Source organism: Lycium barbarum, chromosome 11, assembly GCF_019175385.1.
Source record: "Lycium barbarum isolate Lr01 chromosome 11, ASM1917538v2, whole genome shotgun sequence".
Lineage (NCBI taxonomy): Eukaryota > Viridiplantae > Streptophyta > Magnoliopsida > Solanales > Solanaceae > Lycium > Lycium barbarum.
The window spans coordinates 21,083,823-21,098,310 of NC_083347.1; the positions used below are offsets into that span (position 1 = coordinate 21,083,823).

Below are 14,488 nucleotides of genomic sequence, written 5' to 3' on the forward strand. Positions count from 1 at the left end.
TAATTATTTGCTTAATATATAAAGTTGAATTATCATAAGTTTTATAGTCCAAATGTCTTATGTTTCCGGTCAGAACAAAAAACCTTGTGCACCAAGTTGTTATAGTTATATTATATTTTTCCGTTCGATCAATTTGTCTAATTAAAATTGAAAAGATGGAATAACCCGATCTGAAGCCCAACGTCATCAAACCAACCAAATATTTACTCTATTTGGATTAAAAAAAATGTGGCACCTCCGATCTATAAATTCTGGATCCGCCTCTGTATATATACACTGTTAAAATTATTTTATGTATATATAGTAGATGTTGAATCCGCCCTACCTTTCAAGGCGGGAGTTAGGTCTGCGTACACTCTACCCTCCCCAGACCCCACATGGTGGATTATACTAGGCTTGTTGTTGTTGTTGTTGTTGTTGTATAGTAGATATTGAATCCCTTTGATTCCTTTGAGTGTTTATTTCTTCATATTTTGAACCCCTCGACGAAAATCCTAGCTCCGCCACTAATATCAGTATTATATGCAGCCATTGAAAAGCATTCACAATCGAAATTATGAAATCTGGAATTTGGAACACAAAGGTAATCCTTTTTCATCTCCATTTCATTGTTTGCCGATAAATGTGAAGTAAGTCTACGTATCCTATTCGTGAAATTGAATACTTGAAATTCAACAGATCCTCTCTTTTCTTCTTGAAAAATAATTGAAATGACATAATTCTTTACCATAAAAGAATTTCACCGCTTTCTATCCCCCGAGCACTCAGTGGAAGAAGAGGAATCAAGTCATGCAGTCTCCAATCCAACCTTGCTCCCGTAGTCAGTCCTTGGGGTTGATCTCCACGTTCTGATTCTACCTCATCTGATAATAGAAGTACCTCCCTACAAATTGTTTCGTTCGGTATACATTATACAAGCAGAAAGGATACAAAGGATCCTATGCAACGCTGATACATAATGATATGAGATTGCTCATATACGTCGAGTTGAAGAAAAATAGTCCAGAATTCAAAAACTTCCCACTGTGTACAGTGTCACACCCCTTTTTTCCTATAGAAAACAATGATTTATTATGTTAAGTGCCAAAGGGTTTTTAAATCGAAAGTGACGAAAATTGTGTTTCAAAAAGGGCTTTTATTTAGAGAAAAAAAGTCGCCACCTGGCATCGAGTTTTGGTGTGCCAAGTCACCATAAAATCAATATCCCTTTCAAAATAAGTTTGACTCTAAAAACTGATCAGCGACGGAAATCTCAGTTAAGGAATTCTGTTGACCGAGGGGAAGGTGTGAGGTATTCCTCGAGTCCCGTGGTTTTAGCACGATCGCTTTAATTAACTCGTATTGGCCTAAATGGAAACTCAATCAAGTAAACTCACATAAAACAAATAAACACGTGCACAAGAAAAGCTCGAAAATAAAGTTGAATTATCACAACCCGAAATAAAAGAAAAATGCGAGAAAATAAACCTAAAACCCACTATGCTAAACTATACTAAGCTATCCCCGACATCCCGGGGTCTTCTTCACGGGCGGCCACCATTTTTACATTTTTGTTTTCTTCCGGAACATCCCACCCGGGAAATGAATACATGAGATTTAAAGCGAGTAAAATAAAACACACCACCAAACGGACCTAAATTTGCCTACCAGCCGGATTTACGAATCACAATCTTTAAATTAATTCACCGTCATTTTCCACCACGTGATTAATAACAATTCATTATAACATCAAACCCAACAAATTAAATTCTACTCAAAATCATACAACCTACTAGCTTGAAACAATTGATTAATTAAAACCTCAATCCCATATGTTTAAATCAATAATGTAAAATGCTAATAACCATTTGAACTTAAATTATTGGAATCTCAATTCCTTGGTCAGCAGCAGATTCAATCAAAACAAATACTACCACTTAATCATGCCAACTAGAATAATAATGACACAAGCAAACTAATAAAAGGATAAATAAGAAATGGACCTTCACTGTTGCGATTTCAGATAAATATGAAAAGATCTCGTTTAATACAGCTTCTATTCCAACAATGGAACCCAACAACAGAGCTCAAGCCAAAACCGCTAACGGAGTTAGAACGGAATGCCGGAAATCTCGACGTTAAACCGAAAATCTTGAAATCAACTCGAAAAAACCCCCAACAAACAGTTGATGCGTTAATTTTAGATGGTTTCAGAGATATTTTAATGGAGTTTCAACGGTTGTTACGGTGGTGGTTTTAGAAACGGGTTTTGTGGGGTGTGCGAGGGTAGCATTAATGGATGGTAGGGATGGTGGTTTCACATGGATAAAGTGGGGGGTGGAGATGGGGTGGTTGAAAGGGTGATTTTGGGTGAGGAAAATAAATGAAGAAGAAGATGATCTATTCCTCTTCTCTCTGTCCGTGTCTCTGTCCCAATTCCTATCTATTTTGCTTTTTCTTCTTTTTTTCGTCTCTCCCCTCTATATTTCTCTATCTAATACCTATTCTATTCTCTCTCTCTCTATCAATATTCTTTTTTTTTCTTTGTCACGTGTCCCCTCCCTTTTTCCTTTTTTTTTTAATTGTGTGGGCCCCACCCCTAACAATAATATTATTCCAAAAAACGCGGATCCCTTCTCATTTTTGTGATAAGATTTGTTATGATCCTTTGTCATTTTGTGGTGAGGTCGTATAATTCCAATTGCTCATTTCACCCTTTTTGTCATCTTTTTTATTTACCCTTTATTTAAATGTAAAATGAGAAATACTTAATAACTATTCTTATATAGAGAAAAATATACTCTTTAAACGAAAATAACTAGTTAAACAAAATTAAATCCTAAAATAAAATATATTTTTATAATTTTTCATTCTTTTGAACACAAAACTTATACTCTAAAAATAGCAAATATTTTTGTTCTTTTTGATTTTCGCAAATAAACCTACTAAATAAAAATAGAATAAAATCGACACGTCAAAAATTAAAATTAAAAGAAATATTTAAAAACTATAAGGTGAAACACACGGGGAGGGTCAAAATTACGTGTCTACAACCTGTCCCTCTTTAGTTGGGGAAGCGAAGCGTTCTCAGACAAATACATAGACAACGAGACAAATTTGGACCCGATCATTATTTGAAGAAAGAGAACGAAACAGAACAAAATGTGACCGAGCCCCGGTCTTGGGCATCCTACATATCCTGGGTTATAAGGGAATCAGGTCTCGTGTAGTTCAAGAAACAAAAGGGTGATGGAACATACTGAGCTGGAGAGTCGAGTGAGGTCCTGTCGAGATTCCGGCGGCTCTTGTTATTACATCAAAATGAAAAATAAAGGTTAAAAAGAAAATACAAGTACAAGATCCTATCTATGCAGCTTCTCTTGAATCTTGACTTGAATCTTCATGCTTGTTTCTGAACTTAAATTTAAAGTCATCCCCATTCTCCAGGCGGGGCTCCTGCTACTTCTGATTGAATTTGAAACCGACTGAAAGTACACCTTATTCTTCAGGCGGGCTCCTGAACTTGAAATTGAAAATTATCCCTATTCTCCTGGCGGGTTCCTGATGACCTGGCGAATCATGCTATTTGAACTTGCTCCCATTCTCCAGACGGGTCCTACTTGCTTCCCGTTCTTCAGGCAGGTCCTACTTGCTTCCCGTTCTTCAGGCAGGTCCTGTAAATTATCAAAACAAATAACACGAACAAAAAATTTTCTGTCCCAGTTTGCACCAGGAAATTTTTTGGTGAATGTTAGCAAAATTGTAAAATAATTCAATTATGAAAGTAAAATCAAATGTACTAACTAGGAAGTGCGTCTCCCAGGGGTGAATCTGAAAACTCAAACTAGGAAATGCGTCTCCTAGAGTAATGAATCAAATTAGGAAGTGCGTCTCCTAAATGTAAAAACTAAAAGACCTAGACTAAGAGGTGCATCATTTAGGGGTTAAAATAAAAGACTCGACTAGGAAGTGCATCTCCTAGGAGTAGAGGTTTGCATTAGGAAATGCATCTCCTAAAGTCAAAAACCAGAAAGACCCAGACTAATAAGTGCGTCTCTTAGGGGTTAAACTGAAAGACTCGACTAGAAAGTGCGTCTCGTAGGAGTTATGATTCAAATTAGGAAGTGCTTCTCCTAAAAGAAAAACCTGAAAGACCCAGACTAAGAAGTGCGTCTCTTAGGGGTTAAACTGAAAGACTCAACTAGAAAGTGCGTCTCTTAGGAGTAAAGGTTCGAATTAGGAAGTGCGTCTCCTAAAAGCAAAACCTGAAAGACCCAGACTAAGAAATGCGTCTCTTAGGGGTTAAACTGAAAGACTCGACTAGGAAGTGCGTCTCCTAGGAGTAAGGTTCGAATTAGGAAGTGCGTCTCCTAAAAGCAAAACCTAAAAGACCGAGACTAAGAAGTGCGACTCTTAGGGGTTAAACTGAAAGACTCGACTAGGAAGTGCGTCTCCTAAGAGTAAGGTTCGAATTAGGAAGTGCGTCTCCTAAGAGCAAAACCTGAAAGACCCAGACTAAGAAGTGCTTTTCTTAGGGGTTAAACTGAAAGACTCAACCAGGAAGTGCATCTCCTAGGAGTAAAGGTAAATCCTATTAAAATTTCTTGTCCCAGTTTGCATCGGAAAAATATTTGAGTGTTAGAAAAATCATAGGCTATTTGTGATCATATTGGGAGGTAGTTAACTAAAAACATGACTGTATTTGGAAGTAGTCAAATTAGGAGCATGGCTTTATTCGGAGGTAGTCAACCTAAAAATTCATAAACATGACTTTATTCGGAGGTAGTCAACCTAAATCAGGGAACGTGACTTTATTCGGAAGTGGTCAACCTAAAATTAAAAACATGACTGCATTCGGAGGTAGTCAACCTAAAATTCATAAACATGACTTTATTCGGAGGTAGTCAACCTGAAAACATGATTATATTCGGAGGTAGTCAACCTGAAATTTAAAAACATGACTGCATTCGGAGGTAGTCAACCTAAAAGCATGACTATATTCGGAGATAGTCAACCTGAAATTAGAAACGTGACTTTATTCGGAGGTAGTCAACCTAAAATTCATAAACATAACTTTATTCGGAGGTAGTCAGCCTAAAATTCATAAACATGACTATATTCAGAGGTAGTCAACCTGAAAACATGACTATATTCGGAGGTAGTCAACCCGAAATTTTGAAAACATGACTGCGTTCGGAGGTAGTCAACCTAAAAGCATGACTATATTCGGAGGTAATCAACCTGGAATTAGAAACGAGCTTGCCGGCGGACCACTGCCGTCCCATTCTTGAGTGAGCTGGAGCGCAGCCATCGTGACTTTATTCGGAGGTAGTCAACCTAAAATTAAAATATAACTTTATTCGGAGGTAGTCAACCTAAAATTAAAACATAACTTTATTCGGAGGTAGTCAACCTAAAATTCACAAACATAACTTTATTCGGAGATAGTCAACCTAAAATTCATAAACATGACTTTATTCGAAGGTAGTCAACCTGAAAACATGACTATATTCGGAGGTAGTCAACCTAAAATTTAAAGACATGACTGCGTTCGGAGGTAGTCAACCTAAAAGTATGACTATATTCGGAGGTAGTCAACCTAAAAGCATGACTATATTCCGAGGTAGTCAACCTAAAACAAAACATTTTGGTGTACATGAATTTGAAATACATGTAAAATTTTAGCGAATTTCCCCTGCTTCAAACAAAAGAAATTGTGAATTTTAAAAATTGATGACTTGTGACAATTTTGCAATTCAACATTGAGCTTGGTCATTTTGGTTGGGTTGGAGGAATATTTCGGTACTGCGATCAGGGAAGGTTCAAAATTTGATTTGATCTAAGGAGATTTCAACAGTCTGTCCTGACCCTTTCATCTATTGTGAATTATCAAGTCGGTCTTTTTCGTTCATTTGAGCAGCCAAAATGATCCTTTCCTTTCCGGATGAGTTGTCAAGCTAATCATTTCCTTTCAATTGAGTTTCCAAATTAACTGTTTCTTTCCTAATGAGTTTCCAAACTAATATTTTCCTTTCACTTGAATTGCCCAACTAATCATTCCCTTTCTGAATTTTTGATGGCAAAATTTGAAAATTCTTTCTCGCTCGTCTTCTAGAGGGAAACAAACAAAAACAAAAACAACAAAAATATGTACGAGTGAAATCAGAAAAGAAAATAGTATTTGGTGAGATACACTACAATAGGAGGAATAAAAGCTTTTTTAAATCAAAGAAGAAGAAAACAAAATGTGACATGAATTTAGACCAATAACTTGATTTGTCCACCTCTTCAGACTTGCTGATTCATCAAGTCTTCGTCTAGTGTTGGAGAGCTTGCTTTGTCTCACTTGAAGTAGCACTGACATTGTATACTCTTCATGATGAACATTTTGTTGTAAACATAGCTCACATTTCGACTTGTGGTGCCTCGAAAGGTTTTCACCAACAAGTCTCTCTCATTTTTATTCTCTTCTCTCATGTCTCACAATTTCAATTTGCGGTTCCTCGAAAGGTTTTCACCAACAAACCTCTCTCATTTTATTCTTTTCTCTCATTCATGATTAGTCACAATTTCACAAAATTTCTTCAAAAAGACTTCCGCTTCTACCATTGATGGTTTCCACGAGACTAGCTAAGTTCACGACATGCTCGACTTGGCATTTTCAATACTTGATCAGAAGGTCTTTTATTTGGATTGTAATGCAAGACTTTTGGACAGGGAATGAAATGAAAGGACTGCATAACTCATGGACAATGCTAAAGATCAGGGTTCTAACTTACAACTTTTGGAAACGGGTCAAAAAGAAAAATAACTTCTGTCCCAGTTTCTTTGAAACGGGAATGTTGACTTTTATTTGGTTGGACCGAACCCCAGAATAGGGTTGCCTACGTATCCTGTCGAGACAAGAATCAGGTCAGACGTAGTTTCGGAAATTATATTTTGCTGTGGTTTTTTTTTTTCTGTTTTCTTCTTTCTATATTTTTCTCTTGTTTTTTTTTTCTTTTTTTCTTTTTTTATTTTTTACACTTTTCTGACTCTATTTTGATTCCAAAAGAGGGGTATGAAAAAAAACAAAACTTAGGCTCAAAAAGGATAACAGAATGAAATGCCTTCGTCATATCAATTCTTGAAAATACCAACTCAAAACATGCTCAAAATCGGTCATTTCCTGAATATAAAGATCATTGTTGTCTTTTCTTGGAACTCCTTAATCTTATAACTAACTATCTGAAAGCCTGAATTGATGTCCAAATCTTGTCATTGGTCATGATGCATGTCATCTTCATTGACTTCTTTTTTTTTCTTCTAAACTTGATGTGATGAACTAGGAGAAAAACAAAAAGAAATAAATAAAAATAAATACAATAAAATAAAATAAAATTAAAAGGCACTAATATCCTTAGAGAGAGGAAAGTAAAAAAGATATGGAGATTGAACGAGACAAGCAAGATATGGTCCAAAATCCCTAACTGGGCCAATTTTTTTTTTTTTTTTTTTTTTTTAAAGAAGATCCAAATTAAACCACAAAACGCATTTTCAGCATATCAAATGATTAGTTGCCGACAATTATTATCCGCTATTGAACTTGAGGGTCATTTCATGAAACTTCAGAAGGACAATCCTCAATTCGACCCTCTAACATCAGGTGGCATGAGAGTATAAGCTTACAGCGACCCTTGCTCCATCAAATCTTGAATCTTGTATTTCAGTGTGATGCATTCGTTTGTATCATGACCTTGCCCATTTGAATGGTAGGCACATCTTTTGTTAGGATTGAATGATTTGTGTTGGCACTTGGGAATCTGGAATTCTGCCGCTTGTAGCAACCCTAAAGCCCTAGCTCTTTCAAACAAACTAGATAAAGGTTCAACTAGAGGAGGAAACGTGCAGTGCCTATTGTGAGGTCGGGATGCACCTTGAAAAGTTGAGTGAGATGATAGAGGTCTTTTAGAATGTCGAAAATGAAGGGAAACATTATGGGTCAGGTGTTGGGAGTATGAGTGATTGGATGGAGATGGGTAATGATGATATGTGGGGTTTAGAGGCTCAGAGTTTGATTGGTATAAAGATTAGGTATTTGAAGAAAAATGGTATGGAGGTTGAGAGCACTGCCAGGGTTGAATCTGTTGATCTCGAGGCATTGTTGGTATAACCAATGCAACTTCCTCCTCTTCCTGGTTGGACAAACTCCCTGAATCTATCTGGCCTTTTTCTGTGATCTCCTTTAGTGTAGCAAACCTCACAACTTTACCAGTTTTAACTCCTTCCAACATTTCTCCCATCTTAATTGCTTTACTGAAAGGTTTGCCCAATGCAGGGATCAAGAATTGGTAATACGCTTCTTCTTGAACTTGGAGAAAAGTCTCCACCATCTCACATTCTTTCATTGTAGGTCTTACCCTAGCAGCCTGCTCTCGCCACCTAATGGCAAATTCCTTAAAACTCTCTGTAGGAGTTTTTGTCAGGGATCATGTCTATGTTGTATTGAAACTGTTGAATAAAATTCTGAGCCATGTCTTCCAAAATGTGCCACTAAGAAATGTCCTGATTTGCATACCATTCTGCAGCTATTCCGGTCAAACTCTGAATAAAGTAAGCCATAAGTAACTCATTTTTGCCTCCGACTCCTCTCAACTGATTGCAATACCTTCTTAAGTGGGCCATGGGATCACCATGTCCGTCATACGTATCGAACTTCGGGATTTTAAAGCCCGGACGTAATTGGACATCAGGAAACATACACAAGTCCTTATATGACACACTTTTAAAACCCCTTAGACCTTGCAAATTTCTTAGAGATTATTCCATGCTTTTTAGCTTCCTAGACATTTCTTCTTGTTCCGCTAGCGAGTATGATAGGGGAATATGTTGAGTTTGTGCCAATATAGAGGTGTTGGAGGGATTTTCAAAGTAACTTAAAAGGAGTGGTGGAGGAGGTTGCCCACTGATCCAAGTTCGATACATATCTGTCATTTGTTGCTTCAGATTTCGGACCTCATCTCTTAAACCAGATTCTTGATCTACGATTTCCATTAAAGTATCTGTAAGGGTCGGGTTTGCTTCATTGCCGGTCATAACTCCTTTTCCTTTTCAATTTTGTGTTATAATGATTGGATGCATGATTGTTTTTGGTTGGAAGAAGATGGGTAGTGGCTCAACTCCAAACTTGTCACAAGTCAACCTTTATTTAAAAAGTTTTTGTAAGAAAGAAAGATATTAAAATCAAAACCATGGGTCACAATCATGACGGTTTAAAACTTATAGCACAGAAAATGTCATCAGTTAGACCCACTCGTCACATTCCTCTCTTTCATTTTTTTTCTCTCTTTTTTATTTTCCTAAAAAATAATTCGATCAAACCCGACTTGGGTTGCCTACGTATCATGTTGAGACATGAATCAGATCTTTGCGTAGTTCAGGAAGAATCAACAAACTCTTTTCTTTTTTGAATTTCGAAACAAACAAGACTCAAAAAGATATTTTTTGGATTTTTGAATTTCCTAACAAATGAATCCTAAAGGACAAGTAAAAGAAAATATTTTTGATTTTCTAAGTTTGAAATTCCTACCAAAGGGAACCTATAAACTACTGAAAGGAAAAATCTTTTTATGCAATTTTTTATTTTTTTATTTCTTGAATAAAAAATAAAAACTCTTTTTGTTTTTAAATTTTAGAATAAAGATCAAGAGGAATCTCTCTCATTTTTTTTTAAGATCACCGAACTTGAGGAGGGTTGCCTACGTATAGTCGCCCCGAAGGACGGGAATCTGGTGTGCGTAGTTCATGCCGATTAGACTGTTAATGACATTTTGAAAAATTGACTCCTGACTTAAAAAAACAAATATTGCTTTTTTGCCCTTTTTCTTCTTTTCAAAAACATGGAATAGAACAAAAGTAAAATATTTTTGAGTTTTTGACTAAGACATATGCTAAAGAAACTAAAACTCACAAAACACTTTTTTTTTTTTAAGAAATAACCAAAGTAAAATCTTTTTGGAATTTTTATTTTTTTTTTATTTTTTTGAACAAAATGTATAGAAATAACAAAATCTCTCACTAAGACTCTTAAAGCTATGAAATCCTTTTCGACACCTACTAACACTCTCTAATCTTCTCATTTTCTTTTCAAACACTCCTCCCCAAATCAATCCGCCAAATGACCCTTTTACCCTAAAAAATGCAACAAATAGCACATAGGATGATTCACGCCTTTTTGGGCCACAGGCCCAATTTTGACATTACTTTACGACAAGTCTCCTACAAAGTAACACGATACCAAGGATCGAGTCCGGTTGGGTCCAAATGATATGATGCAAATAATAGTGTCCTAAAGGCTGACCTAGGCTGGGGTTCACTAACAAGGATGTTCGAGGAGGCACGTGGTCGATAGCGGTTGCTTTGCTTTCCGCCTACACCACGCTTGAAATGCCCCCTCCCTAAAAATTTGAATGACTCTCGAAAAGGTCGCGTACGCTTACAACGTACTCCGAAACTTGTTGCAGAAAGAATTGGGGGTTATGCAAATGATGCTAAATATAAAAGCAGTAACAGGCAATGAACAATGCAATAAACAAATATGCTCAGAAAATAGCAAATAAGGCCAAAAGATTAACTAAACAAAACGTTTACCCAAGAGTTTCTAACTAAGCTAATACGAGTCATTTTTTGAAAAGCTCGAATTCTAAAATTCCCCAACGGTGTCGTCAGAGCTATCACACCCCTTTTTTCCCATAGAAAACAATGATTTATTATGTTAAGTCCAAAAGGGTTTTCATATCGAAAGTGACGAAAATTGTGTTTCGAAAAGGGCTTTTATTTAGAGAAAAAGAGTCGCCACCTGGCATCGAGTTTTGGTGTGCCAAGTCACCATAAAATAATATCCCTTTCAAAACAAGTTTGACTCTAAAAACTGATCAGCGACAGAGATTCTTGTTAAGGAATTTCGTTGACCGAGGGGAAGGTGTGAGGCATCCCTCGAGTCCTGTGATTTTAGCACGGTCGCTTTAATTAACTCGTATTGGCTTAAATGGAAACTCAATCAAGTAAACTCATATAAAACAAACAAACACGTGCACAAGAAAAGCTCGAAAATAACGTTGAATTATTACAATCCGAAATAAAAGAAAAATGCGAGAAAATAAACCTAAAGAAAATAAACCTAAACTCCACTCTGCTAAACTATACTATGCTATCCCCGACATCCCGGGGTCTTCTTCACGGGTGGCCACCATTTTTACATTTTTGTTTTCTTCTGGGACATCTGATGTGGCATTATTTTACGCCACAATTGATGCTTTTCGGCTATAAGTGTTACTTGTTTTTAAGCAAATTTATGTGATTTTATGTGTTTTTTTTTAGTGGATTTCAGGTATCAAGTGTTTTGATGGCAAAAGTTGAAGAAGTGGAGAAAATAAGTCACTGAAGAGGCAGTTTGACGGAGCAGTTAGACGGGCCGTAAAAACATTATACGGACCGTCAAACTTACCGTATAGTGGTCACAGTGAGAAATGATCGACGAGCCATTTTTGCGGAACAATTTTACGGATCGTAAAATATTTGACGGACCGTCAAATTGTACCGTAAAAATGCTGTGATATTTGACGGAGGAGAAGAAGTAATTTTACGGTCCGTATAACAGTTTTACGGACCGTAAAATGGAACGTAAATCGAGCCCGACGGGCAATTGTGTCTTTTCACTTCTCACGATTTTGGCTCTTATAAATACTTAATTCTAGGGTTCTTGTACGCAGCTCTTGCCACATACCTCAGTTTTTATATTCCTTAGCATAAGTATTAATATTTTTGAGCTCTTTTGGAGATTACAAACAATTGCAAGTAATTTCTCAAGTTCATTCAATCAATTGTAAGCTTTATGATTCTCATTATTTCTCATTGTTCTTCTTTTTCTATGAGCTGCTAATTCCCATTTACTAGGGTTGTGAACCCAATGATGGGTGTTTTGTGACTGGGTTTGTGATTGATATACACATAATGGATTATTAGGATTTAGTTATTCTGCATTTATAATTAATGGTTGCAAACATTGATTAAAGCCAAAAATCTTGATTTATTTGGGAAAATAATTATGGTTGGTAAGAATAACTAACAAGAACTCAAAGCTTTAAACTTTGTTTAATAAATTCACTTAGGAATAAGAAGAATTTACTTGGCATGATTAATCGTTCTTCATAGTTACTTTCTTGTATTTGGGAAAATCATAGAAAGAGATAATCTTTATTTATTGGGAAATAATAGAGATTAATATAGAGATTAAGTGCATTCATATAAGATCCATTAGAAGTATATCAAGATCAATATTCATGAGCATACACCCTATCTAACGGGGACACAACCTTAGTTTCTTTTACCATAAATTTCCACCAAAGAAATAGACAGCGATTAGTTATAGAAAAACCAATTTTTACCAAAATTATCGGATTAAGACATTAGACCTAAAACTTATCATCTACGACTTTAGTAACCTTTTCACACCATATTCCTTGTGGGATTCGACCCCAACCTTGTTGGGTTACTATATTTGACAACGTCCGCGTTATACCATTATTAGGTGTAATTTGAGCATATCAAATTTTGGCGCCGTTGCCGGGGAATACGGTTTTGAAATTACTAAATAGTGTTTGCTTTGATTAAAGTCTTTTGCTTATTCCATCACATCTTGTTTGCTACTTTGTGTAAATAAGGTGAACATGAATCGACATCAGCAAAATCAACGTGCTGAACACCAGGGAAATCTGGTGAACAATCAGGCGAATGAATCAGACGATGAGAATATTTTCGCTGAACTTGTTCCGAAGGAGGACTATGCATCTCCTATTGTTCAGCCTCGAGTTGGAGCTGCTACTGTGAAAATTGACTCCTCTCTATACCAGTTGTTGAAACTTGAGGGATACTTTCGGAACTCTACCGAGAATGACCCTCAACGTCATTTGCAGAATTTTGTGGATGTGTGTGCTAATTACATCCAGAACAATGTTCCACAAGGTGCTATTCGGTTGAGGTTATTCAAATATTCCTTAGCTGGAGAGGCAAGAACATGGTTTGAGAAGCTGCCCCGAAATTCGATTACTTCATGGGCGGAGATGGTAGTTGCTTTTCTCACAAAGTGGTACCACCCTAGCAAAAAGGCTGAAATTCGTGACAAGATATATGAATTTAAGCAGCGACCGGGGGAACAACTATATGAAGCCTGGGAGAGATTCAAGGAGTATTTGCAAAGGAGTCCGAATCATGGTTTTTCGGAACATATATTAATGGAGAAGTTCTACCGAGGGTTAGATCTAGTGACACAGTCAGTAGCTAATAATGCAGCTGATGGTTGTTTCATGAATAAGACCTTTCGACGAGTGACCACCATACTTAACAAGCTGACTACTCATAATCAAGCTTGACACTCAAACAATGCTGATGTGGTACCATATGGTAGTGCTATGCTCCAGAATATAGTGAAGGAGAATCAAGACACCCAACAAACATTGGCAGAACTTGCAACAAACATTTCCCTGCTGACGAAGAAGTTTGATGAATCTCAAATCAAGAAGGTAAATGTTTGTGAGGATGATGCAATCTTGCCAAAAGGGATGTACCATGCTCAAGATGGTCCGTTCCTTGATGGGCCACCTATGCAGGTTGAAGATGCTAACTATGTTAACAACTCTCAAGGGGTTTATCAAAGACAGAATTACCAAGGTGGCTATCAGAGTCAGAATCAATGGAGACCGCAGCAAGATCAAGGTTCTTACAACAACTCTGGGAATTACAACAATAATTATGGTGGTGGAAACCACAGGAGCTACAACAACAGCAACAATTTTGGGAACAAGAGTTCCAATCCTTATATACCACCGAAAGGTGAGTCACCACAGCAAGGTAGTTCGAAGGTTGAAGCAATGCTTGAAAAGATTTTGGCAAATCAATCTAAGTCTGAAAGGACTTTATCTGGGCTGACAGAAACAGTGGGTTCCCATACAGCGGCTATTCAGAAGCTTGAGTCGCAGATGAGGGATATTTCTAGAGAGCAGCACCCTCCAAAAAAGGGAGGACTTCCAAGTGACACTATTCCAAATCCCAAGAATGGGGGAGGCGGTATAGACCGTGCGTTTGCCATCACTACCAGAAGTGGCAAAACAATACAGGGGGCTGCTGAGAAGGTGATTGATCTTGAGCCGATAGATGAAGAGAATGAGGTGCAGTCTGAAGCACCCATCACTGCTGATGAGATTCCTACTGACAAGAAGGGTGATGATATTCCAGAGATGGTGAGGGAAGCTGATAACACAAGCAAGCAGGCTATAAAAGGGGTTCTCCGCCCTTTGACACAACTTTTCAAATCTAAACCTCCTTTTCCTCAAAGGTTGGTAAAGAAGAAAGAAGATGCTAAGTTTGAGAAGTATTATGATCAGCTGAAGCAGTTATCTCTAAATTTTCCCTTCTTGGAAGCTGTCAAGGAGATGCCCGGTTTTGCGAAATATTTGAAGGATTTGCTGACCAA

General features: G+C 37.1%; 1 long non-coding RNA gene and 1 other non-coding gene across 2 annotated transcripts; both read right to left on the bottom strand.

Moving 5' to 3' along the window:
* Positions 1-569: 569 nt before the first annotated feature.
* On the bottom strand, positions 570-2,915 carry LOC132618784 (uncharacterized). Its single transcript, XR_009574317.1, has 2 exons — positions 1,983-2,915; positions 570-883 (listed from the first exon to the last, which is right to left on the bottom strand). It is a non-coding gene; the product is annotated as an uncharacterized LOC132618784 (long non-coding RNA).
* Positions 2,916-13,128: 10,213 nt separating this feature from the next.
* LOC132620599 (small nucleolar RNA R71) lies at positions 13,129-13,234 on the bottom strand. Its single transcript, XR_009575040.1, has one exon. It is a non-coding gene; the product is annotated as a small nucleolar RNA R71 (small nucleolar RNA).
* Between the last annotated feature and the right edge of the window lie 1,254 nt (positions 13,235-14,488).